Source organism: Pogona vitticeps, chromosome 4 (assembly GCF_051106095.1).
Source record: "Pogona vitticeps strain Pit_001003342236 chromosome 4, PviZW2.1, whole genome shotgun sequence".
Lineage (NCBI taxonomy): Eukaryota > Metazoa > Chordata > Lepidosauria > Squamata > Agamidae > Pogona > Pogona vitticeps.
In genome coordinates, this window is record NC_135786.1 from 145585001 (window position 1) to 145612953 (window position 27953).

The window sequence follows — 27953 nt, forward strand, 5'->3', positions numbered from 1 at the left end:
AACACATCCCTCCAGCCCAAACTCTAACAAAGCAACTGCTTCAGGAAACAAATTATCAGCACATACCTGCCACACCCATGGGTGCCATTATCTTAGGGTAATCAGACCTCTCTGCCCTTTACAGTGCATGGTTTAAGAGTGTAATGTGAGAGAAGAAGGGGAATAATAGAACATACTCAATGTCCACTATAGCAAAGTTTTAAGAAAGTCAACTTCCAAAAGGACTCCTGGTCAGAAAATTAAAAAGCAACACCAATACGCATCTGTAAAAATGCCCCTACTCTGGCATCGTTAGTGAATTTCTCAGTTTTTCTGAAAACATGCTTCAAAACAAGGACTCCCACTGGAATAGCAGGCACTTCCACTGTGTTTGTACTCCATCCAGGTACACCTCTGGCAGATGTCATCAGGGCAGAGAGCAAACACCAGGCCAATCTTTTTCTGCTAATTAAGGAACAACACAGCCCTGGAGAGGCACCTATTTCCAACCCCCATACAAATCACGTAGCAACATAAGTGTGTCACTTGAGAGTCTGTCAAAAAGGAAGACAGAACTTAGGACTGTTAATGTGTTGGGTTTCCCCCCCCCTACATCTCCTAAAATCCCCCACCCAACATAGCAGCCATGTTGACTCAGATTCTGGGAGTTGCAGGCCAAGATGATGATGATGATATAATTTTAGAATTGCAGAGCTGAAAAGGACTCTGTAGATCATTGAGTCCTGCCCCTGTTAAGGAGTCATCATGAGAACTCTTAACCTCTGGCTCCGCAGCCAGGTAACTAAACTGTACATGATCTGCTTTCCAGTGAATAGTGAATACTCTTTGATAATTTAATTTTTAAAGTTAGTGTTATCTTCCTCTGGTAGGTGAGAAGAGGGAGAGGGGAACAGAACATGCAGCTGAAACATACTTCTTCCCACCTACCGGAGGAAGATAACACTAACTTTAAAAATTAAATTATCAAAGAGAGTACAGTATTCACTATTCACAGTTAAACAACTGCAACTTAACATGAGGTGAACTGACATAATTATAATCATTGTATGGATTGCGACACTTTAAATAATTCAACAGTTTCATTAATTTTTTTTTCTTCAGCAGAATCGTATCTAAAATTAATTCTCCTTAAGCCAAGAACAAACAGAATACAAACAAGCATTCCGCATTAACTGGTACAGAGCAGCACGCAAGAAACAGTGTTCATTTCCAAGACTCTTAGACAAACAACTCATGATAGATAACCCCAAAATGTTGCATTCATGAGTCGATTCATTGGAAAGGATAGTAACAGGAAAGCAGCAAGGTTCAAGTATGCTCAACTAATACTCCCGTGGAATGAGAAATTTGCCACCCGAAGCAAAGTACTGTACAGGCAACACTCTCTCTCCATGCCATAAACAGAAGTTGGTTAGACTGACAGTTAAAACATGGGAGAGGGGGTGTTTTAAAGTTGACTATCTCATTTACTCAATTTTATAGGAAAATTCACTTCAAGAAATATTTCACAGGAGAAGAAATCAAATCAATTTCTCATGATTCAAGCTTCTTACGCAGTACGTAAAATTGCTTACAATGTGTGTGTCTTGTCTTTGCTTGTATGATCATCCCTGTGACAGTTGGCAGGTTGCCCAGCTTCCAACAATTTAATTAAAGCCCGTGGGGGAGATGTCTTAAGGTAACTCATCCCATAGGGCTTTTTTAGATCAGGAAGTGTGGGCCACTAGGGAAGCTGCAGAGTGATGAGGAGATGTCCATAATAAAAAGATTTTTTTAAAAAAAAATGCATCGCTTGGAGCCACTTTGCAACTTTACAGTAAGCTCAGAAATATCATTAAAGTCAATTCTAGGTAGAATGAAGGAGCCTTTTTCATGGAGAAATAAAACTTGTGAGAAGGTGATGATAAGTTAGGCCCAGTATAGGCTTCAGTTTTTTCTCCTGGTACTGCGGTGATAATGAAAGCTGCTATGTAGATTCCTGGTCTTGGCTGCAAGTGTCAGAAACGTGTCCATGGGAATTATGGGAGCTGCAGTCCAAAAAACCTGAAAGACCTATTTTTTAAATAGGATCATTTAACTGTGCTTCCCAGGAATGAGGCCAGTCCATCATTTCAGTCATACATGGATGATGGAAGGTGTCCTGCAACTTTATTGGGAGAAAGGCAGCTTATAAATAAACAAAAGAAACAAATAATAAATATGACCTTGGACAAGCTATGCAGTCCCAGAGTACCACTAGAAAGAGGGACTGATAAATAACTTCTGGATAGGTTATTTCTGGAAAGACCCATGAGGATTGCCATAAATCAGAATCATGTTAATCACATAATTATTAATCATAAAAAATCTGTATTACAGTTACCTCTCACATCTCAGATCAAAGTTCTTTTCAAGTGACAAAAGAAGGCTTACAGTTAAAGATCAATATCATGTCGGCAAGTATATGTACATTATTTATTTTATTTATTTATTTATTTAATTTATATGCCGCCCACACTACCCAAAGGTCTCTGGGCGGCTTACAGCATTTATTGCACAGGAATGCAGCAAGTTATACGTATATTGTGCAGCAGAGCAAATCAACATTGTATAAGCCAATTGTAAAAAAAAAAATGGGTGCAGTCCAAACAAAAATTTTATGATTTTGAAACTGGACTTTGAAGTAAGTCTGTCACATTCACAGTTGCTGAAAAATAGCCCTGACAACTGCTTTGTGTTTGTGTGATGAAAACAGGAGTCAGCTTCTGGGATTTTCCCTGGTGTGGTGTCAATTTGTGAATGGTAGTGAGCACAAGAGGTTATTCTGTAGATCATCTTGACTGCTGCCTTTGGTGTTATCAATGTTCAGGCTGTCCTCTGCTATGTAAAGCCTGGCATCCTTTTTCCTGTAGGCAACACAGGTATGATATTGTGCAGCAGTATCTGGTCACTTCCTGGTGTTTAGAATTGTGGATACAGAAGCACGATATCCTATATTCATAAAGCAGAGAATGGTTTGGGTTGGTGGGTTTTTGAAGAACTGAATATTCTTTATAGACACATTGGGCAAAATCCTGTTACACCCAGCAATAAGGAACTGCTCAGTTAAATCTCATGTGCAACCAAATGCAGAATGGCCTAGCAGATGTGCATTGTAGATACCAATTCCATCTCAAAGGTATTGTAAGTACTGTGACCACAACACATAGTTAACAGAACAGGATTTTGTCCATTGATCCTTTTACCACAGTCTATTCAACATGGAGTGGTCCATTTGATGCAGTCTGCCAGGTAACTTATTTTTGTGTCTAGAAGGAGATCCAGAAATTATATGCTGATAGCATCTGTCAGGGCCAAATACACCACTCCCAGCAAATGCACACTTTATACCCATTTAGAAAAGTTGCTTCTGGAAGAGGCAAAGGGAAAGAATTTCCAAATAAGTGATGACTAACCTCTCCCTCCGTACCATTTCCCTTCTTTAAATCATCTCTCCCCCCATAGCTTTTGCCTTTCTTCTCACAAAGACTATTAAAGCAACCTATACAGCGAAGTTTCTGTATAATCTGTTATGGCCAGATCATTATTTTATTTTAGTTTATTTTATTTTAAAGACTGTTCCCTCCTCCAGTTATTTTATTACATGTTAAAATTGAAATGGTTGCAAAGTGGAGCACTTCCACTGCTAACTAAAAGTTTGTAGTTGTAAATAAGTGTACCTTGGCTCAACGATCTCCGACACCCTCTCTCTAGATGTCGAGCTGGATAAACGCATTGGCAAAGCAGCTACCATGTTCTCTAGACTCACAAAGAGAGTATGGCTCAATAAGAAGCTGATGACATATACCAAGATCCAGATCTATAGAGCCGGTGTCCTGACCACACTCCTGTACTGCAGTGAGTCCTGGACCCTTTGTGTATGTCAGGAGAGGAAGTTGAACACTTTCCATATGTGTTGCCTCTGACGGATTTTTGGTATCACCTGGCAGGACAAAGTTCCAAATAGAGTAGTCCTAGAACGAGCTGAAATTTTTATCATGTATACATTACTGAAACAGCAACATCTACGTTGGCTTGGGCATGTCGTGAGAATGGCTGATGGTCGGATTCCAAAGGATCTCCTGTATGGAGAATTAGTACAGGGAAATCGCCCCAGAGGGAGACCACAGCTGCAATACAAGGACATCTGCAAGTGGGATCTGAAGGCCTTAGGAATGGACCTCAACAGATGGGAAACTCTGACATCTGCGCACTCAGCCTGGAGGCAGGCAGTGCAGCATGGCCTCTCACAATCTGAAGAGACCCTTGTCCAGCAGGCCCAGGCAAAGAGGAAGTCACAAAAGCAGCAAAATCAGGGAGCTGGACAGGGGACAGATTGGATTTGTCTTCAGTGTGGAAGAGATTGGCACTCTCGAATTGGCCTTAGCCACACTAGATCCTGTTCCAAATCCTCCATACAGAGCATGTTACCATAGTCTTTCGAGACTGAAGGATGCCTACTACTATTTTATTTTAAGGACTGTTCCCTCCCCCAATTATTTCATCACATGTTAAAATTGAAATGGTTGCAAAGTGGAGCACTTCCACTGCTAAAACACAAATAGAAGTTTGTAGTTATAAATAAGTGAATAAACAGATGTGAATAAAAAGTATTAGGTGGACAGTGAAATAATACAGTAATAAGCGAGGTTCAGGGGTTAGCTGCTCTGCTTTCCCATGCAATTTTAGACTGAGAGCAAAAGTTACTGCCAGAGAGACAAAGAATGAGTGTATGAAAGAGAGAAAACATGAGTATATGGAAGAGAGTGTATGCCTAAGAAAGGAAACAACAGAAATCAGACTATATACATATGTACACCTAAACACGCATACACTTTCTCTTATGTTAGGAGACCTCTAATATCATTAGCAAAGTTTAGCAGTCTTTAAAGTGTACACTGAGCCCTTGCAATTTCTAGCAAAACTTTTTCCAACAACAGCATCTAACTGCAGCCCAAGTATGGCTGAAGATCTGATTCACACTTTCAATATGCAAAGAAAATGTGACTGTGTTTCTTCTCCAAAGATACTTTACCCTTGGTACATTCTCTTTGTCAATAGATGCATTACTGCAATACTCCGCTAGTTTGCGAGCCCTATGGAGCAGGTGTTTTGGGCACACAGAGTGTTCCCCTTCAATTCTGTTAAAACTGTCCCCCTCTCAATTTCTGCCTTACTATCTCTTTTTCACAATCCATTCTGCCAGTTACTACCATAGCTCCATTCTAGATTAAGCTGCCAGAGTTTTTATATACTTAGGTTGCTCCCTTTATCTCCCTTCTTTGTTCAGAATACATTTTTCACCATATATAATAACCAGTACAATCCAATCCATATTTTCATTCAACACTTTCTGAAATGTTTCCAACCAGATTTTACACCAATGTCCATTTGACTTAATGTCCCAGTAGCTAGAAGAAAGAGGAAAGAACCAAGTAAAATTCTCACTCGTCCACAGTGGGATCCTGACCTCCTATCTGTTAGTCCCTCCACAGAGAGTAAGCAATGTCAGGAAGGGGTCTAATTAACTCAGGAGGAAGACCTACAGGATGTTCACTGATGCCAAACAGGTCTCAGTGGCCCTCTAAAGGAACACCCAGGCATCTTGGCTGCAACATACCCAAACACTGCAAGGCTTCCAGGATTAGCCTTGACCTTCCCGACCACTGCTACAGCAGAAAAGGGAGGGTGGGGCTAGGTGGACCCCCTCCATGCACCACTATTTTTCCTAGGAGGAGAATTGGTTTGTAAGGCTGAGGGGGGCAGAGGATTAGACCTAGCTGATGAAATCAACATGAGTGAAGAAGATCAAGATACCTATCTGACACGGCCTACTAATGTGTTCTGTGCTTGCACAGAATCTGCCACTAAGTATCCTGACCCTGATCTACACAGTGCATCTAATCCGACAATTAATTCAAAAATAAATAATCAAGAGTCTAGAAGAAATACATTTTGGAGCTGTCACTCACTGGAACCCAATGACCATGTCAGCTGGGGGATTTTGAGAATTAGAGTCCTGAAAATATAATTCTTCCTAACTATGGCAATATCTGTACCCTGTGTGTGTTTTCCATGTGAAGAAAATACAGCATATACTACCAATCATATAATACTTTATTGTCTCCTAGATATCCACATAAAATGAGTCCTAGAGGCAATTGTGGCTGGTTGAAATTAAAATAAATAATTAAATAGTGTGATGGGTGGAGGAGGAGAAAGAAAGTTCTCCAGTGCTGCCCGTACTGGTTTCTGCCTAGTGAAGCAACCAGGCTCTAATGAATTCCCAAGGATCCAACTCTGGCATCATCACGCAAACTAAGTGAAGTTTCTCTAGCAGGAAGGCATATAGATTGAGTTAAGCAGTAAATTAATTGGGGTTACAGAGGGCTGAGCATTCAAACTGCTCTGGTTCATCTGATTTGCCAGTCTTCCTTCAACATCCTCTTATGGCCCAAACTCTGTACAGACTGGCCATGTACACTGTGTCACAGAGAATAATACTCCATTTGAAATGTGAGCAAAGACAGCCTACACTTTAAAGGCACATAGTCTTCAAAGGGATGATCAGTCCAAGCCCAACTTAAAGAAACATAAAAAAGGAGAACAGGGATCTTGAATTTGCCATCAATGATTTGCACCAGGATAGCAGTATGAAAAGCACTAAAGCAAATGCTCACAATATTCTCAGTATTATTCAAAGTTATACAAATTTAGAAATAATTATGTTAATTAATGAAATTATTATCTTAATTACTGTAATTTATCAAACAGAATGTTTGGATCTTTACGATAGCAACCTGGTCATTTTTCTGAACTTACAGCATTTTCATTTCTGTTCCCTCCCAGTCTTCTGACTTCAACCCCCCCACACACCAGTATTTGCATATCTTTCATAAATGTTGGCTAAACATTAATTTTACCAAAGCTTTTGTTCCCCACAGATATGCTAATCTGCTTATCTATGCTTAGACCTATTTGCCACCTGCCTACCAATGACTGTTCAATGACTCTTAACAATTACTACTTTGATCATCATTATGCCGATACCTCTTGCACTCCTATTACATTTCACACACATACACTCTCACTTGTCTATAAATGTCTGCCAGCTGAAGCTTCATGAATCTGATGAAGTACTCTGCAATCTATAAACGCTATTAACAAATAAATCCAGATAGTCCTCAAGGTGCCAGAGGATTCTTGGATGCTTACCATATCAAGTGACCTGTACGGCAGGATGAAGCTATCCGACATTCAATATTGTTCAATCATATCCTTTCCACCACTGCCTAAATTTGTGATGAACTAAAACAGCTTAGAATAAATATTTTAGTTCCCGTGCATTCTCGAAAAAGAGCTGCTTGGAAGCTAGTCCCAGAGGAAGATAAAAACAAAACAAAAGAAAAATAAAAACCACCCACTCTTCCTATCAAATGACTCTCATTTTCTTCCATCCTTCCCAAGTGCTGAGGTTCCTTTCTAAACAAATATTGGAGAAGTTAAAAGAATTACATATATGAAGAAGAAGGACACTGAACTCTCCTCCTCCTTAAATAATCTAAAAAGGCATACATAAAACAGCAGTGTTGTGGCCCTAAAAGCATACAAGAAGAAAAGGCATGCTTAAAAGCAGGCAGCCCATAGTTAAAATTAAAGTCAGTTTAAAATCGAACTTCTAAAAAGGATGCAGACAATGGAATTTTGGATAAAACTGACAGTGAGGAACTCTATCCCATTCAAAGGGTTAGCAAGCATCTCTTTCAAATGTGCATCTTCTCCATTACTTTTTTACTTCTGGATATTGCTTCATAATGACTTTTCCTCCTGTCCTCATTAGTGTTGCTGAAGACATGCCCACTTCTAGTTTCCATTTTGGTGCTCAAAACAGTAGTGGCTATCTAGAAAGCACCTATTCCTGCCACTTTTGCATTAAGGCTGTTTCTCACCGTATCCTTTGGAACAGACACTTACTGTACATCAAGGAAATCCACTTACAGCTTACATTGCTAGAGTTAGAGATTGGTGAGATGTTGCTTAAATTCCAATGCCTATTTGCCAAAAAAAAAAATTCCACATCTTTATATTCAGCAAATAAATAAATTGACACCAAGCAATTACCTGTATAATGTGGGCTAAACAAAAATTGAAAAACGTGTCTGTGCAGCCCTTAGTTTTAAGTGCTTAATCTCTGAAGTTTGGTATGATTCATTAGGTGTAACTATGCTAGCACTGAATCAGCCACCTCTTTTTAAGATGTTTAAGATTACAGTACAGTGGGGTCTTGACTTAAGAACGACTTGAGTTAAGAACATTTTGACTTAAGAACCGCTCTCATAGGAAAATATTGACTTGACTTAAGTACTTAGATTTGAGTTAAGAACTGAAAAAAAACCACGTGGGAGGCAGGGAAAGTGCAAAATGTGAACTTTCAGTTAACTGTTGACCAGTGAAAAGGGTGCCTGTCTGCTTCCTCACTCCTCCCAGCGTTTAGAGAGTGGATTGGGAGACAGTCTTCGGACTGCCTGGTACTGTACTGCCTGGACTGTCTTTTCCCTGCCTTCCCTGAACCTTTCTTGACCTAAGAAAAAAAGAAACAAAATATCCCCCTCTAGTGGTCGAAGGAGGAATAGCAGCTTCCCATTAGTTTCTATGGACGGAAAAGAGCAGATACGGATCAAATGGTTTCCAATCCATTCCTATGGGAAATGCAGATTTGACTTGAGAACTTTTTGACTTGAGAACCGGCTTCCAATACGGATTAAGTTCTCGAGTCAAGACCCCACTGTATATGGAAGAAAGGAGAATACACCTCTTCATGCTAGTGATAGCAGTACCTAAGGGATATGGTCAGTGCAAATTTGGTCAATTTTTGAATGTTTCCTTTTTCTAAAAAGTCAAACTTTCTACTCAACATAGGAAAAAAGCATGATGGTTAAAAAATTAAAGTACAAAAAGAAGTAAAACCAGAAGCACATCCTATCCATAGGTAGGATGGCTGGTCTGTTCCTCCTCAAATATTGAAATGCTAACTTTGAATTAGGAAAGAGATCCTCTTGACTTGCATACCATTAACAAAAATTGTTATCAAAATCTAGATATTAAACCGGCTTAGGTTCTTTTTAAGGAGAAAGGCAGGATAAAAATACCTTAAATAGATAAAATAAATAATTTAAATGCTGGGGAGGAGCAAACGTGAGATAAAAATCTTAGAGGTGCCTTTCATGATAAATGTAACTTTTAATGGGGCAAATAGTGCTGAATATTCCCTATGTCGCCTCTATGCACAAACACATTCCGAATTTGTTGGAACTGTAAATGTTTAAGCTCCAAAGCTGAAATGTAAATGGATCCTTAATTACTGCACTGAGCGTGTGAGTGGGAGAAAATGGAGAATAGTGGGTAAAGGGGCCTTAAAATACTCAAGAGCTTATTAGTTAGGGCTTAAGCAATAAAGCCCTTTATCTAACTTTAGCTGTCCTCTTAAAGCTGATTTCTTAAAAACCTGTTGCTCAAGTGTTGATGGAAAAGCCAGCTTTAACAGCTCAGCTGCTGGCAAAATGCCCAACCATTTAAAACTGGGATTCGGCTGTGGTGTGTGTTTTTCTTTTCTTTCCTCCCACTCCCACTCAGGCGGTTAAAGTCAAAGGTAACCAAAGTGGAACTCAACACTCAACCCAGAGTTTAGATGCCAAGCCATCAAATCTTTCCAGGTATTTGAAAACAGTTAGTTAAACCTTCTTCTATCCTCTCTGTTCTTCCTCCTTTCCTACTCATCCAGATATGATTTTTAATGAAAATGCTGTGAAAACAAGCAATACATGCACCCATATTGTCCATGTGCACATTCACTGAAATCCAGCCCAAGAAAGAATAGCCTTCTGTATTTCAGGGTATAAGAACTTAATTAGATCAGTCCAAGATCCATTTTAACCAGCCAAATGAGTCACAGGGACAGACAAGAAAAGGCGCTGTTCACCCAGTTATATGAATGGCTGGTTTGGGGTTGTTGTTGGGATTTTTTTTGCACTTTTTTCTACCCAGTGTAATTAACAAATCTGGAGAGGGTTGTTTCTAATCCAGATCTTGACAGGGATGAAAATAGTTAAGCATTCCATCTAGCTTATTCTGTTATATTTACAGCACGTCCCACTTTTTATCTGAGGTGCTCATGGAGATATACACAGCCCTCACCGTACTTCACCCCACCACAACACTGCCAGATAGACTTTCATGTCATAGAGAGAGGGGTCAAAAATTACCCAGTTAGTATCATTGCAAGTTCTCTCGCTGTTATGCCACAATGGTTCTCATTCTGATCCAGATCTTTGTTTCTGTTTTGTTTTGTTTTACATTGGAAAAAACCAACTTTTACTTTTATGTGCATATTTCAAACACATGCTTTATTGCTGTATGCCCCACTTATTAACATGAACTTGTGTGCAGTGTTTTTGGTGCATTTTTCTATGTGCAAGTTGCCAAACACATTTTTTCTTTCTTCCACAGAAGACAAAATATGGCTGGATATGTAAAGATTTTCAGTCACAAAATTAGTCCATTTTTGCTCTTATATGGAGGTGCGGGTCTAGCCAATGCTTTCAATAAAGAGAGAGAGAGAGCATATTTCCTCAAAAATAAGACCTAACCTGAAAATAAGCCCTAGTATAATTTTTCATGATCCTTGTAATATAATCCCTATCCCAAAAATAAGCCCTAGTTAGGTGAAACCCCGCCCTCCACCATTCTGCAGCATTGTGTGGCAACCAGAAGATGACATTACTGCAAAATAAAACATCTCCTGCAAATAAGCCCTAATGCTTTTTTGGAGCAAAAAGACCCTGTCTTAATTTGGGGGAAACACGATAGATAGATAGATAGATAGATAGATAGATAGATAGATAGATAGATAGATAGATAGATAGATAGATAGATAGATAGATAGATAGATAGATAGATAGATAGATAGATAGATAGATAGATAGATAGATAGATAGATGAGCCTTGCCTCTCATGCCTTTCCTATTGCAGCTATATTTTCTTTACAGTCCCATTGCATTCTTGTCTTCATGATTTACACTAGGTATTCTTGGTTTGACTTAACAGAAAACATCTGCCCTCCTTTAGTGTGCAAGCTTGCACAAACATTGCCTCAGGCTACACTGATACAGCACGGCAGCCTTCACATTCCCTCTCCAGTGTGAGGTTCAACATTATAGTGCAAAGTGGGCTGACGAAAATAGTCTTGCATCTGAATATAGGTAAAAAAGGGACATCTTGACATAAAATCCGCCAAAAAGTTAGCTCAGCTAGTCAATGTCATGCGTTGTCTTTTGTCCTTGGAAAGGGGAGGGGGAAATCCTCTAAAAGAAGATGACAACACCACCCCATTGAGGGTCCTCTGTTGTCCTTAAGATTAAATGGCAAGACATTTTTAAAGAAACAGATATATAAAAATATGTTTTCTGTTGAACAAATTCGACAGAGACCTGTGCTCACCCTCATCTGTCCGCCAGAAATGTTTCTTTCCTACAAGCAGGAAAAATTAAAATGGTAACAATAAGCAAACACAATTGCACGGCATTGCTACCGTGTTTTCCCGAAAATAAGGCAGGGTCTTATATTAATTTTTGCTCCAAAAAACACAGTAGGGCTTATTTTCAGGGGATTTTTTTAATATACAACAATCTGCATTTATTCAAATACCGTACATTCATGTCATCTTCCGGTTGCTGCACAATGGGGTTTCACTTAACGGGGGCTAATTTTTGGGGTAGGGCTTATATTACGAGCATCCTGAAAAATCATACTAGTGCTTATTTTCAGGGGGACAGGGTACTTTTGACTGTGAGGCCCTTCCTTAACTTTCTGGTCTCCCTTTGGTATGAGGCCATGAGGTCACTTCTATGCTCTGGTATTAAAATGATTTACTAGTAGCAGCAGCTATCTCTAGGACTGGGATGTCTCAAGAGACAGAAAAAAGATATGAAGTAATTAGGTGTAGCATTTTCTTATTCTTAGACTTTGCAAGGGGCAATAGAAGCTCTTCCCTACTTATCAATAAATTGAGCTACATCTGCACAGTAACTACGCTGAGGTCAACCATGAAGGATCTCTGGAATTATACTCTCTTTTTAAAAGGGCAATAAAATTTGCATTTATATGCTTTGAAATACAGTGGTGCCCCGCTTGACGATTACCACGTTAGATGAGGAAATCGCTTCACAATGAAATTTTTGCGATCACAACAATGTTTTAATAGGCAAAAATCACTTCACGATGATCGGTTCCCTGCTTTGGGAACCGATTTTTCACTTAACAACGATCAAAACAGCTGATTGTTGTGTCTTCAACATGGCTGCCTGCTGCGCAAAATGGCTCCCCGCTGTGTTTTAGGACGGATTCCTCGCTATACAGGCACCGAAAAATGGCCGCCCTATGGAGGATCTTCACTGGACGCTGAGGTATTTCGCCCATTGGAACGCACTGAACCAGTTTTCAATGCATTTCAATGGGCTCTTTCATTTCGCTTGACGAGGATTTCGTTCTACAGCGATTTTGCTGGAACGGATTATCCTCGTCAAGCGAGGCACCACTGTATTATATGACAGTAGGTGTTCATTCTTTTTTTTTAAACATTTTATTAGTTTTCCGGTCTATCTACATTGTTTTGTGCTTATCAGACATCGTGTTACATATTTTGCTTACAATTATTTGTTTTTTACATCTCAGTGTTTTCCTGGTTGTCCCCCCCAATTCCAAACATCTTTCAAGCATTCAAACCATTCACATACAGATTTTAGTACACAATATGTCCACTATCATAATATTACTCTCATATTACATAAAATTCTTCTAATAATTCTTCTATTAACAGTCTTCTAGTAATATTTTTATTAAAGGTGGTTCCAGATCCATAACGCAGCTTTATATCTAATTTAGTTTACCTAAAATAAAAAATCACCATATTACATCTTTACTCTAATTAGGCCTCCCTTATTTCAATTTAATTCTCCTTTTTAATATACAGAATATACCCTTTAACAAATCCAAATGATGAATATAAACCTGTTTTCAATATTAAGAGGCCCTTCCTTGTTTTCCCTTTTTTCATCTTTCTAGGTAATTCCCTCTCTAATTTCTTTCTCATTTAATATTACTGTGTTTTCAAGTTTTCTGTCATCCCTCATGTCCTCTGAAGCCATTTTATAGGTCTGATCTATGCCCACCAACTCTCTATGCACCCAGTCCATCCTCATTGAGTTCTCCAGGCATCTTCTGGTTAATTTTGCTGTCTTTTTCCCCTTGTCCCTCCCTGGCACTCCTCCCTGATCCAAGACCGGTGCCTCTCTTGGAACAATTTCCTCAAGCTGCTGTTTTAATTGGGATGCCTCATCTGAGATATTCCCATCTCCTTCCTTGCCGTTCCCTGCTGCCGGCAGACCACAATCCATCTGATGTTGATTATCTAATTTTGCTTCTTCATAGTGAGATTTCACGGTGTCCAATATTCTTTCAAGTGCAAGTTTTATTCCGTTCCAGAATTCTCCTTGTTGTGCCATCGCAATATTGTAATATTGTATCCACGGCTGATGGCCTTAAAAGTCCACTTTAGGGTTAATTTCCCAGCCAAGCTCAGAGGAAGTCAAAAGGGAATAACAGCCAAGTAGTCAAGGTCACAGCTCCTGGGCTCCACGCCAAGAGGTTCCAAATAGTCAAAATAAAATTCAGATTATCAAGTATAGGTTGCAGGAAAATTTCTCAAGCTTCACAGCATCAAACTGTAATATTTTCAAAGTATATTTTAAAGTTATTTCCTTTCCATCAGCTATCCCTCTCACCAGATCTTCTGCCGCTTTTTAGTTTCTGAGGGACAGCATTTCTTTTTCCATATACTGTATAGGAATTTTTCAGGGGTATAAGCAATTAGTTATAAAAGTCTCACCCGATGGTAAACAGCGATGTCAAAAGGCTGGTTCTTGCTTCTTTGGCCGGCTGCTAGCGACTTGCAAGCAAGCCGAAGCTGCTTGTTTCTGCCCGTTCGCTGATTGGAGAGTTTCCTGGATCGAACGGGGTGGCCGCCGCCCCCCATGATCAACAGGCTTTCTCCCCCAGTTCACCACCCCTCCAAGGTGGTTCCGACACCCTACGGTGTCCCGAACAAGGTCAGGATTCAGCCCAGGGGACAGAGCTCTGTCCTCCTGCTGCTGTCTCGTCGCGACGTCAAGCCGGAACGCACTGAACCAGTTTTCAATGCATTTCAATGGGCTTTTTCATTTCACTTGACGGGGATTTCGTTCTACAGCGATTTTGCTGGAACGGATTATCCTCGTCAAGCGAGGCACCACTGTATTATATGACAGTAGGTGTTCATTCTTTAAGTATTTGTTTCACTCTCTCCCCACCCTTCTCTTGAAAGCAAAGGGACATAAACATGCTCAGCTCTGCAGACAGCACATCCTACATATGAAGTCATACATTCAATACTCAGGTAGAGAAAGCACTATCTCTGAGCATCCCTCACTGTTGTTTCCAAAAGAACTGAGATTTTTTTTAAATGATTTTACTTAACACTGGGATAGGCGGGGGTTTGAGATATGGCAGTACATTATAACTAGAGATGGGAATATTCGTATATGAATACCTCTGCACAGCTGGGTGTAACCAGGGGCCGGTCCCCTAGGGCTGGACCATCCACTCACAAGTCTGCCACCACCTCCGCTCTCCCTTCCAATCGCTCCAGAGTTTATGGTCGACTATCCACTCCTGGCAGAAGGAGGGAAGATGAGTCTACTTGCCAGGCTGATGAGTGGCTAAGCTGACCATGAGCTCTGGAGAGACTGGAAGGGAGAGCAGAGCTGGTGGCAGCAGATGAATACTCCCATTTCTAATTATAACTCTACAGATAACAGCCAAGCACTGAGAACAAAAGAGAGTAGATTATGTTATTAATACACTTCTCATATTATCACAGTGCAGCATCAAGAATGCCTTTGTATAAAGAATAAAGAACCAGCCCAGTTTATAAAAACCTAAAGGCTCCTATATAAAACCTTCTATGGCCAACTTCTGAATGTGCATTCCCAGCACTGGTCAATAAACACACTTTTTTTTTTGCTGAATCCCATTCTACTGCATGCTTCCTTTTAAATTATGCCAATTTATAAGGGAAATAATAGCCAGTTATATCTTTTTCCTCCCTGTTCAGTTATAATATTTTTGTTCAACAATTCCACTATTCATATTGGATTTCATTACTGTACACTGCTTTCCCCAACAGAAAGCAGAAAACAGGCATTTGTACTATGTATCACAGAAAGTCTCACTGTTGATGATGTTGTTGTTACGTGTTGTCAAGCCACCTCTTGCAAACTCAAGTCTATAGCTTTCCTTAGGGGATCAATTCATTTCACATTTGGTTTTCCTCTTCTCCAACAGCTTTCAAATTTTCTCAGTATTATTGCAGCCAAGAAATCAGAAGAAAACTGAGACTTTGAATTGCATCAGTGAAGGAATTAGAAAAGATAATTAAGTGTAAGGATGTGTCACTGGAGACCAAGACCAAGACCGTCCACTAGACAGTAAAGAAAGCTGTCAACGTAAAAAAAATGATTTGTTCACAATGTGCTGGAGGAGAGCTTTACAGATACCTTGGACTATGAGAAAGAAAGTCCTTGAGCAAATCAAGCCTGAACTATCTCTGGAGGCAAAAATGTTGAAACCGAGGCTGTCCAGCTTCAGGCACATCATGAGAAGGAAAGATTCTCTGGAAAAGACAATAATGCTGGGAAAAGCTGAAGGCAGCAGGAAAAGAGGAAGACCAAATACAAGGTGAGTTGACTCCCTGAAGGAAGCCATAGGCTTGAGTTTAGAAGAACTGAACAGGGCTGTTGATGACAGGACATTTTGGAGATAATTCATTCATAGGTTGGAATTTTTAAAGAAAACCATGTTAGTCCATGGAAGCAAAAAGAAAATAAAAATAAAAAAATAAAAAAGACAAAATCTTGTGGCACATTGAAGACTAACTGTTATATATTAATGTAGGTTTTTGTGAACCTTCTATGACCACTTCTTCAGCTATATGAGGTGGAATACAGATATCAGTCTGCTATTATAAAAAGGGCCACCCCCCCCAAAAAAAAGGTTGAGAAACACTACACTAAGGATTTCCACTTCACAACCTCTTGCTCAGGGACAAACCAAGAGGTTGGGAAGAGAAAAGAAATAAACTCTCTTCTTGCAGCATGATTTTTCTATAGAAGATTCCTTTCCCTAGAAGTGTTGTAGGAAATTTTACAGGATTTTTGGGAAGTTTTGTGATCATTTTTCCTGAAATAAATCCTAAACTGTGGATTATTATGATTCCTGGACAGACCTGTTCTGCCCAGGATTCGCCAGGAAAGGACAGACGAAACACCCAACTGTGCAGGATTGTTCACAACTCCTGTGCAGAATGGCATCTCTCCTCTGCAAGGGTATATGGGAAGGAGCATCGAGCTGCACACAATTAGTTAATTTCCTGAACACAACAATGGGAGAAGGAACTAAAAAGGAGATCATTGTCTTGTTTTTGCAGAAAGCTGGGGAATGTGACAAGAAGGCTCAGCAGTGAAACTTGGAAAGCAACCAAAACTGAAAAATGTAGAAAATATTCATCCTATCCTTAGCCTCTGAATGGATGCTTTCTTTCATCCACTTGTTCATATACATAATTCCTCCTCCAACTGCCCCACCTGTGCTTATTCTCCTCTTGGATACAAGCAATTACTTCCACTGCTAACAATTTGTCCAGCTCTATCCCATTCATTTCAGGATTATATAAAGGATATCCCTTATTTTCATGGTTATTTATGCTGTGCAGTCGAAATTCACAATTTGCATTTGAAAAAACACAGCTATGAGGCTTGCCGAGTGAGCCCAAATCATCATTATTCACCGCACGCATATTATTATCCGCAATTGTTCATCCTGTTGCCCGTTCAAATGCAGGCAACAGTACACATCAGAATCTATGTTGCACACAAGCAACTGGCTTAGTTTTGGTGGAACTGTTAAAAACAAAACAAAACACAAAACCCAATGTGAATAACATCCCCACCTCCCATGATAATGAGTGTAATAATCACAGTTCTGTCACTTGTTTAGGACACTTATCATGATGCAGCTCATGACTAACAAGTCACCATCTTTTAGCATTCAGATATATCTTGGGGAGGATAACCACTCAGCTAGTTATTCAGCTCAAGGAATTTGTCAACAGCCTTTTGCGTGTGCTCATAAATCCTTGTGTGCTCATAAATCCTTGAAATATTATATGAGCTCCCGCAAAGTACTCTTGTAAGTCCCCAGAGTTTGAGAAGCAGAGGGAAGGAGAAACAAAAGCAAGCCACTTGTTTTTGCTTACAAGGAAGAAGTAACCAAAGGTAAGTGGAAACCCAGTCTAGTCAGGCAAACCTCTCTCCTACCTGCCTGATGGCTAAAAAGCAAACAGTATTTTTGCAGTGTGAAATTTTACTTCTTATTAGGATCACAGAAGGGCATAAAGTCATCAGAGTTTCAAATTTCTAGATTCACTGAAGCAATCAGTCAATATACACTGAAAGAGTCAGGAGCTCGGACCACAGTGGCAATGTTGACACACAAGCAAGGCCATTAGATCTTTGTGTGCAGGGCATGAAGGGCAGAAGAAGACCTGAATGTAGTTTCAGAGTTAATGCAATAAGGACTTCTGCTTTACTGGTGCTCCCAACCATAGAAGTTGCATACCTCTGTCTACACAGTGGGAGTAGCATCACCACACACTCAAAGCAGATTGCAGATAATTAAAGAGTTTCTTTATCAATTTTAGGTGTAATGATACAAAATTGAGTACACCTTTACATGAAAAGGAACTCTTTAATTAGCAGAACTCTTCACTCCTGTTTCACAAGTGGAGCTATACAACAAGATACTGACTTTAGTCTCCTCATCAGACTTCCATGTGGAGGAATGTTGGGAAAGGAGTTTACATGTGTTCCTCCAAATCTATCAGGGTTAAAGTGCTGCCAAGTATTCAGGTTGTAACACCTCAAGAGGGTTTTATTGTTGCATAAAGCACAAATACCAATCCTACATCGATCCTTCTAAGACCCTTTCCCTACACAGTAATAAGCAACATGCTGAAATGCCATTTGCGGGGGTGGGGGTTAATTATAAAAACAAAACAAACAAAATGCTTAGGACAATACTAAATAGCTCAAGTAAATTGAGTCACTAGGGCAAAGCAATTCTCTGTAAGAATTTATGTCCCTCATGGGACAGAAAGATGTACCACAATGCAGTGAGTGTTTCTGTCCAGAATAAGGTATGTTTTGCAATGTCTGGTCAGTCAGATACACAGTTAGGGCCACATCCAGACCATGAAAACACACTTACATGGGAGAGAGGGAGGATTACATTCCTCATGTTGTTGCTTCATCACTCAAACTGCAGTCAAGTATTCATAATGGTTTACTGCAGCCAGTGTAATAACAATAATAAAACAAATCAGTAACAAGAACAATACAGACATCTGGTTAGAGCAAGAATATAGAGAGTCATATGCCTCTATATATACTCTTACAGTAGTGGTGGTGTTGGGAGTTATAAGAGGGTATCCTGCAGAGCATCTTGCCTGTTTACATAGGTGTTGTCAACATTCAGGTTGCCATTTGCTATATAAAGCCTGGCATCCTTTTCCCTGCTGGCAATGCAGGCACACTATTGTGCAGTAATATCAGACTATCTCCTGGCTTTTTGAATCATGCATCCCAAGTCTGGAAAGGGACATGTAACCCTTTTGAAATATTGGTTCAGCCTAAGGGGTGGGATAAGGAAAGAGAAGGGCTGTGAATAAGAGGTTTGAATCTCAGAAAAAGTGGGAGAGCTGAAGAGTTTGGAGCTGCTGTTGCCAGTGGGACTACCAAGGCCCTTGCCAACATGATTTAGGGTTTTGAAGATTCTCCTGTATTATGGATGCCCAACCCAGCTGAGGAAAGTATCTTGGATTTATCTCTGACTAAAAGAAGCATAACTGGACAAATATTTTAACAATGCCCACCCACCCACCAAACCCTTAATGATATTGATTTTTCACACCTGCCTCCCCCATCTACTCTCAACACTCATTCATCTCTCATCTGACCTCTCTTCTTAAATACTTGATTGCTCTTATAAACACTCTATACCTTCCCCTTGGGCTGGGAAGAACAGCCAATTCAAATGATGCCATATTCCTCCTGTGACAAACCCAGACCTACTGGGATATGCCACAGTTTCACTAAGCTGCCACCAACCATTCCCTGTAAGGAGTCACACAGACCAGGAATGGATTTTTAACAAATAAAGGAATAAGGTTTATTTAAACAACACACAGGGAAAATAAAATGATCAAGGGAATAAGATACAGTAACGTGGCTTAGTCTCAATCATACATACACACAGTTTGGTTCACACAGAACACTTAACTTGAAGCACAGACCCTGAACCTATCAGTTCTGGCTAACCATACAGACACCTGAACCTATCAGGTTGGTACTGACTGACACACAGTAGTACCCTGTCTGACACACAGACTCCCACACCAGCTTCTTCTCTCAGCTCTTCTCCAGCTTCTAAACTTCTCCACACACGCTCCACATATATATACAGTACAGCCCCTCCTCCTGATGTCCCGCCTTCCACTCCCCATAGGATGGAACTTTCCCTCCAAACCCATGACAGACAGGTAACATCAGTGCTGTATGTAACACCTCCTCTCCTCAACAGCTATAATAGTCTTTCCAGGCACTCATCCTGCACTCACCCTGTTCATTCCAGCCAGCATACACAAAATTAATCAATCAATCAATAGGCAGGGACTGAAATGATGACTATCACAAAATAAAACTTTCTTGTTCAGTCAAAGAAATCAATTTTTGACATTCTCCCATTCATTTTGTTCTTGTGGAAGCCTAACTTTCCCCTATTTGTGAAAAGAATTATTTCCTTGTGCACTCCTCCCAAACACATCAAGTGAGCCATCTACACCAAGAATCAAAGAATAAACGCCTTTGCAGCTCTGATTCAAGTGTTCACACTCATTCCCAACATACAGCACTCAATTTAACACATCAATGGAACAATAAGAAAAAGCAAGGGAAACAACAGCCTGACGAGTACACAAAATCAACTATCACTCCATCTGGCCTCACCTTGATTCTGAATGGTAGGAATGCTCACAATGTTTTTTCTCCTTCGGCTCTTTGTTGATGTTGTTGTTAACAAATACCTTGATTGTTTAGGAAGCAAAAACAATCAGTAAATAATATATAGGATGGAGGCCAACAGGGTTTTTTCTGCTAATGGAAATGTTTCTGTCAATGGAATGAAGAAAGAAATTATTCTCTCCCACCCCGTAACTCGCCCATGCTCTCTCAAAATTTGTTCTGGGAGGCTGGGAAATTCACCAGCTCTAGTTTTCATGTTTAAAATAAAGGCACACTACCTGAACTTTTAAATTTAATCTTCACACAATCTTAACATTTTTATTATTACAGCACAATCTTATACATGTTTAATCAGATCTCCCACTCATTTATATGGCTCTTAAGGAGCCTTGTGGCACAGTGATCAAAGTGCAGTACTGCAGCCAAAACTCTGCTCACGACCTGAGTTCAATCTCAGCTAGCTGGTGAGGTTTACTCAGCCTTCCATCCTTCTGAGGTCAGTAAATTGAGTATCCAGCTTGCTTAGAGAGGCAATGTGTAGCCTGCATAATTAAATTGTAAACTGCCCAGAGAGTGATTTAAGTGCAATGGGGCTGTAGATAAGCAATGTTAACATGTATAGTTCCATTTTCAAGCAGTGGTGGTCCCTGATTTAAGGGAGGAAGCTATTGTCATCATTGGAGCTCTGGAGGGCTGGGGCAGCATGGTGACCTCCATGTTGGGGCTGTCTTCTTTGTCCCAGCAGGTACTGCACAAAAGAAGTAGCTTCCGACACTTCTAAGACCATCCAGTTGGGTTATCTGGTAGGTGGGGCTCAGTCTGGAGGGTATAAAAGGACCAGTCTCACCTTGCTGGAACTTCACTGACAGATAGGTCAGTGGATGAACGATCTGTCCTTCCAGGGCTATTTGGCAGCTGTAACCGATAAAGTTGTGGCCACTTTGTTCCAAATTAAGTTGAATCTGTGTGATTTGTTATAACTCTCTCTTCTGCCTTCTTGACCCAACTGAAGCCATTATGCTTGAACAACAAATTTGATTCTCTTTTGTTGACAAATATTTTGTGTCAAATAACAAATATTTTAGGTTCCATCCTAAATATGGGCCCATTAACGGCTATTCCACTGACCCAAAGTTTCTTTTCTTACTCTCACTCACTGCCTTCTTTCCCATTGGGAAATGGGAGGAAAACAGTCTTGGGTTTGAAAGAGGCTCAGATGTGACAGAAAGAGTGTTGTTCTTTTGTACTTTCTCTCAATAGTACACTTTTCCAAGCTGAGAATCAATACCAGACCAACAAGTAGAGCAACCAGGAGTAGAAACATCATATGAAATATTTAAATATGAAGAAAGATGAAAACTGGTGGAGGAAGAGTATTGTGAATAGGGGAGGGAAAGAGACAGAAATTAATTGTATGTTTGTTTATACAGGGGCTGTGTTTCTGACTTTATGTAGTCATCCACACTCATTGATAAGTGTACATGTCCCCCATTCTCTTTGGGGTTCTGTTTGTGCCTTGGGGGAGGCAAAGATCCTGCCTTCTCTGATGGGCCCTTCTATTAAATCAAAAACTACAAGATTAAAGGAATGCTTGTGTATTCAATCTCTAACCTGTATTCAATTTCCTAAGAAGTTACTTGCTTCTCATCTTCACTAGTGTGTGGGGCTGGCTATAGCAATCATTTTTTGAATGGGCAGACAGCCAATGCCAGCCACTTTATTGTGATGCTCACCTCCTTCTCAAAATGTCCAATGTGTACATAGGTGCAGAAAGATTAGGGCCCAGTCTTAAGGCAGTAGTGATCTGTTACCTTCCACCTACTGGACAAGAAAGAGAAATATGAGTTCTGTTTATTCACAAAGCTATCTGGAGCAAAGACATCTCTAGAATCACTTTGGCTTTCATCTGTTCTTATTTTAGTCCTGTCAGTAACTCCCCAGAAAATGGAGTGGTGTTTGGGAATGACAGCCTCTTGTTTGCACTTTCAATATTTGTTGAGCTTGGATCCATTTGGCTTTATCAAATATCAGTATTCTGCTTTCAGCAGAAAAAGAGAAACAGCTCTACAGAAGATGTGGTGGTTCCAAACTCAAAATCTTTGGAGAGAAGAAAGCCTCAGTTTAATAGAGAAAGCTTCCAAATCTTATGATGTTAAAGAAGGGCATATTTATCGGTATTTTCCCAGTGGCAGAGTTCCAGCTCAAGAAGATGTGAAAACTGTTATAGACTCAAGCTACGGGAAGGTGTGTGAACTACTTCAGCTGGCAAAAGGAGGACTTGGCCATGGCTTAGATCTAGGTCTCCAATGAGAGGGCCAGATCCAACAGCATACCAAGGTTATGCACCTTCAGGGTGTATGTGACACCATCAAAACCAGGCAGACTGCCACCAAGTCAGTCAAGGGTCCCTCCTAACAGCAGGACCTCTATCTTATTTGGATTCAGTTTCAACCTGTTAGTCCCCGTTCAATCCATAACGATGGCCAGGCAATGCTCCAGGGTCTGCAGCTTCCCCTGCTGAGGAGAAAAACAACTCTGGTTGACCCCTCCTAGTGGTTTCATATAGATGTTGAACAGCATAGAGGAGATGACAGGACACCATATTGCAATACCCAAGGGGACAAAACAAACTCCCCTCTGGTGCCAGCCATTGAAGAAGGAGAGGTGCTATCTCAATGCTGTGCCACGAATCTGTATCCCCAAGAGCCGGTTCAGGAGGATACCATGGGTGACGCTATCAATGGCTGCTGAGAGATCCAGGAGAATACTCCCACTGTTGGCCTCCTGGAGAGGGTCACAGAGCAGTGTAACCAAAGCTGTTTCAGTCCAATGGTGTGGCCTAAAATCTGTCTGAAATGGATCAAGACTACTGGTGCCATCCAAGAATGTCTGCAACTGTCCAGCCCACCACTCTCTGAAGCATTTTCTCATAAAGTGAATATTGCTGATGGGTTGATAACTGTTAAAATAGTCCAATGGAAGTACTGCCTTTTTCAGGACGGGCCTGACCAGTGTCTTCTTCAGACAGAGGGGAAGATACCACTCCCGCAAGGAGAAATTAATGCTCTGACAGACCCATTCTATATTTCCCTCTCTGGCAGCTTTTAAAAGCCAATTGGGCCATGGCTCCAATCGAAAGGCAGTAGGCTTAGAATGTACAAGCACCTTGTCAATGTCATCAGGCATCACAGAATGAAACTGATCCAATAAAACTGGACCAGATGGAGCGCGAGACATGTCACTCTGATTTACTGCAATACCAACTGATTCCAGGACCCTACAGATGACCTCAATCTTCAATCAAAAGTGGGCTGCAAACCGGTCACATGTTGTGGCATCCTGCTGTGGCCCTGGATGTCACCCAGCACCAGTGACGTTACAGAACACTCTACAGAGTTCCGTTTGATTATTAGTGACCTCACCTATCTGTCTAACATTATACGCTTTATTAACAGCCTTGATGGAATTACAGTAGTGGCCGGAGATGTACCTAACCACAGGCCTATTATCCTCTGAGGAAGCCGCCTGTTGGTACTTCTTTTTTGAGAGCCAAAAAAGACACCTCCTGCCATGATGGAAAAGACCAGAGGCAATCAGGGCTCCAACTCCAGCTTAGCCTAGTCAAATTACCCATCCTCATGGGTGTGTGTATGTGTCAGCTTTCCTCTGGAGGTTCAGATTTCTACATTGCCTTCATGAGCCAGACAGCACCACGTACAATGGGGTGACGGAACAGCGGGGAGCACCCTGCCCCGGCACCAGAACAAGGCCCACTTCAGCCCCTGCTCTGATTCTATCAGGCTGAGTTGGTTCTTGGCAAGAAGCCTGGCACAGGGTGCCAAGTTGTAACAGCTGGAGGAGAACCATGGGCACTCAACAAAGAGAGTCACCAGCCTGGGAAAAGGCACTATGAGGCCCTACTGGGAGAAAGATGCTGCCTGAATTTAAAAAACAAAACCTAAGGAAATAAAACCATCTCCCCCGGGAGCAGTTCCTTCGGTGAAAGTTAACACACCACTATCTTCACTTTAGAAGGGAGTGGTCCAAGTGTAATTATCACCCCATAATTTTATGCAGCAGAGAAAATCAATATTCTACGAGGCAATGGTCAAAAGTGGGGCAGTCTAAACAAACAAAATTACATACAGTGGTGCCTCGCATAACGTTTGCTTCGTTTAACGTTTTTTTGCTTAACGTTTATTTTTTCAGTGTCAGATTGTGCTTCGTATAACGTTTTTCCCTATGGGCGATTTTCACACAGCGATTTTGGGACCATGCTTCGCTTAACGTTTTTTGTTTTAGGTCCCCTGCTTCACTTAACGATGTTCATTTTTTCAATTACAAAAGTGTCTTAACATGTTGAAAAACGGTTTTAAATGCTTGGAATCATTAGTGCACCTTCTAAAATGTGTGCATACTTAATTTGGCGTTGATCTGACTTTTCGTTAATTTTTTGTGAATTTTTTTCTCCCCCATAGGAAACAATGGAGCTGTCAGATTTTGACAGCTGTCAAAAGTTGGGGGAAAAAAATTCACCATAAATTAACGAAAAGTCAGATCAAAGCCAAATTAACTTTTGCATCCGTTTTAGAGGGTGCAGAAGCTAATCCAAGCATTTAAAACCATTTTTGACCCTTTTATGACACACTTAAATTTGCAAAAATTGACTTCGCAAAGCCATTGAGTTGGCTTCAATACATTCCAATGGAGGAAACATTGTATCGTTTAACAATGTTTCCTATGGGTTTTTTCGCTTAAGGATGCCAATCCGTGCCTATTGGAACGGATTAACCGGTTTCCAATGCATTCCTATGGGAAATGGTGTTTCGCATAAAGTTTTTTTCGCATAAGGTTTTTTTTTTTTGAACCAATTAAAAACGTTATGCGAGGCACCACTGTATTGCCTTTTTCCCATTTGGCACAGTAGCAGCAAACAGGCTGACATTGCTCTGTGCCAAATGTGGTGATCTTTGGTCAAATAGTTTTGAAGTGGTCATTTTTCCCAGCAGATAATTGATGAAATATATTTCAAACAACAAATGTTTTTTAATCTTAAAAGGATATAATATAATATACTTTTCGCCCCTCCCTTTTTCATTGCAGTAAATTCATCCTGTAGTCAAGGCAATATTCAAAAATTAAGCCACTCCTTTTAAACACAAAATCAGCCATTTTATAACTCTGGAAAATGCTCAGTAGATGTTTGCATTGGTTCACAAACATATGCTTGTCTTTAATTTCTGCTACAGTACTGTTTAATAGTCTCCAAAGTTGTCTCTCTCCTTGCTTTGAATAGGCAGAAATTCAACCAGAGCAGCTCTTGCTTTACCTAGCCGGAAGGTTGCCTTTTTCTCCTGTCTACTCTGGCCAGGCTTTTCACTTAAAAAATCCCTTCATTTCTTTTGAAAATATTCCCCTTCTGCCTTCTTTACTTCTCACCCACTCCCTAATGTGGGAATCACATGATTTTGGACCGAGAGATTTTGATCAGTGGCATTTTAATATGTTAGAATGTTATTGATTCCATGTTTCCAGGTGGGCTTCCTCAAACATGAGTGCATGGCAAAGAATATAGCATATGAAGAAATGTAAGTTTGAGGAAAGCCTTCTAGGCCGAGCTATGAAATTAAATGAACTACGTCAATTGAGATATATGTATATCTTCCAAAGAAAGAAATCACAACAAATTACAGTGGGGTCTCGACTTAAGAACTTAATCCGTATTGGAAGGTGGTTATCAAGTCGAAAAGTTCTTAAGTCGAATCTGCATTTCCCATAGGAATGCATTAAAAACCATTTAATCCGTATCTGCTCTTTTCTGTCCATAGAAACTAATGGGAAGCTGCTATTCTGCTTTCTGCCACTAGAGGGGGATATTTTCTTTCTTTTTTCCCCTTAGGTTCAGGGAAGGCAGGAAACACTAAAGGCAGCACTTTAGAACTCTTTTTTTTTTTTAAACGAAGCCAATTTTAAATAATGTTTTAAAGCATGTTGTGCTGATTTTTTCAACACAAAGGCACTCAGGCAGGCTTTTTAGGTGCTGAGCAAGCCTCCGGAAGCCTGCTCAGAGCCAGCCGATCAGCTGTTAGGCGGGGAGAGGAGTGGGAAAACCACAAAATGGCTGCCAGGCTCTTTCTGGGTGTCGGCTTTTAGCTCTTTCCTGCTCTTTTTCCTGTGGTTTGGGGGCTACCAAGGCCTGGTAAGTGACTTTATTTAACAGTACAGTATTTATTTTTAAGTTTCTGACCCTTTCCCCCCCTCCAGAAGCCTCTAAGGGGAGGGAGGGGGGACTTTTTTCCCTGTTCGTAACTCAAGGGAAGTTCGCATGTGGAGTCCTTACTTTCCCTATAGGGCAGGTTCGTAACTCGAATTGTTCGCAAGTCGGGTCGTTTGTAAGTCGAGACCCCACTGTAGCTTGAAACTGTATTTGCATCCCCCAATCAGTTTATCACCTGTTTATCAGGATGGCCAAGACATACAGCAATGTGGCAACAGGCTGGCCACCCTACCTGCTGTTTATGTCCAGGAGTCTTTTGACCAAATTACCCAGTCACCTATTGGTTGGAGTAGTGTCCCATGTGGTGGCTTAGGGAGACAGAAGTGTGCCTAGATTAAGGGCTTGAATGTGCCTCTGTGGTGTGAGGAATGCAACATGGGGCGGGGGGGGAGAGAAACCTTCTTTTCAATTGAGGTGGTAGCATGCCTCTGCTACTGATTCACTGACTGGCCTTGGACTTAGCATTTACCTTTTCAATCCTAGGGGGAGTGCTAAATGACTTTGACCCTCCTCACAGGATTGTTGTGAGCACTGTGGGTGCTGCCTTCAGCAGCTGTGAGGAGAAGTGGAATATGAAATGAACAAAAATGAACCAAAGAGGCAAATGTCATTTCATTTCATGTAATGTTGTGCCTCTTTTATTTTACCTTACTTTAGTCCACTGGTTCTTAACCTTGGGTTACTCAGGAGTTTTGGACTGCAACTCCCAGAAGCCTTCACCACCAGCTGTCCTGACTGGGGTTTCTGGGAGTTGCAGTTCAAAAGCATCCGAGTAACAAAGGTTAAGAACCACTGCTTTAGTCAATACCATGCATGGACTGAGAAATGACTGTTAAATGGGGCTGGAGCCTGTATCTGTATTTTGAAGCATACAGCAAGGGAAGAAAGAAATGCTCTTTTCACTGGAGGCAGCACCATGCCTCTGCCACTGATTCACCAGCCATTTCATTTGCATTTAATGTATTGCATTGCATTGCAGCTGATGCCATCCGCAGATTCAGTGAGGCATGCCAAATGGAACTCCAGTGACAATCTTTGTTAACTCCTACCCACTGCCCCTCAAGCACTCTTTTGGAAAACAGGCAACATGTTCATTGAGATTTTGGTCTTATGTAGCTTTTCTTTTTCAGGTCGCCTAGCCGTAGGAAAGAGGTTCAGAATTGGAAGATAGCTTTCTAGTTTGCATTTTGTGGAGCAGGCACAGCAACATTAGTTTACCTGAGAAGCCAAAGGGTACATATGTTTCTCTGTTGTATGTGTTGCAATCACTCACACCTTTGCTTCAGCATTTCATTAAGTCCAAAACAGCACTTCAAAATATTTTGACACAGCCATATCCCAGCTCTTCTTGATTTTGTCCTCCTGCAACAACCATATTAAAAACCATGTCATAAACTTCTGCCTCTAGCTGTAGGTAATTTCTACATGAGACA

General features: G+C 40.7%; 1 protein-coding gene and 1 long non-coding RNA gene across 14 annotated transcripts in view; one reads left to right on the plus strand and one right to left on the minus strand.

Moving 5' to 3' along the window:
* Positions 1–27953, minus strand: part of CDH18 (cadherin 18) — a 787224-nt gene that overhangs the window by 230411 nt on the left and 528860 nt on the right. The window lies entirely within an intron of this gene.
* Positions 13101–13331, plus strand: LOC144588615 (uncharacterized). The gene is made up of 2 exons (XR_013544237.1): positions 13101–13193; positions 13228–13331. It is a non-coding gene; the product is annotated as an uncharacterized LOC144588615 (long non-coding RNA).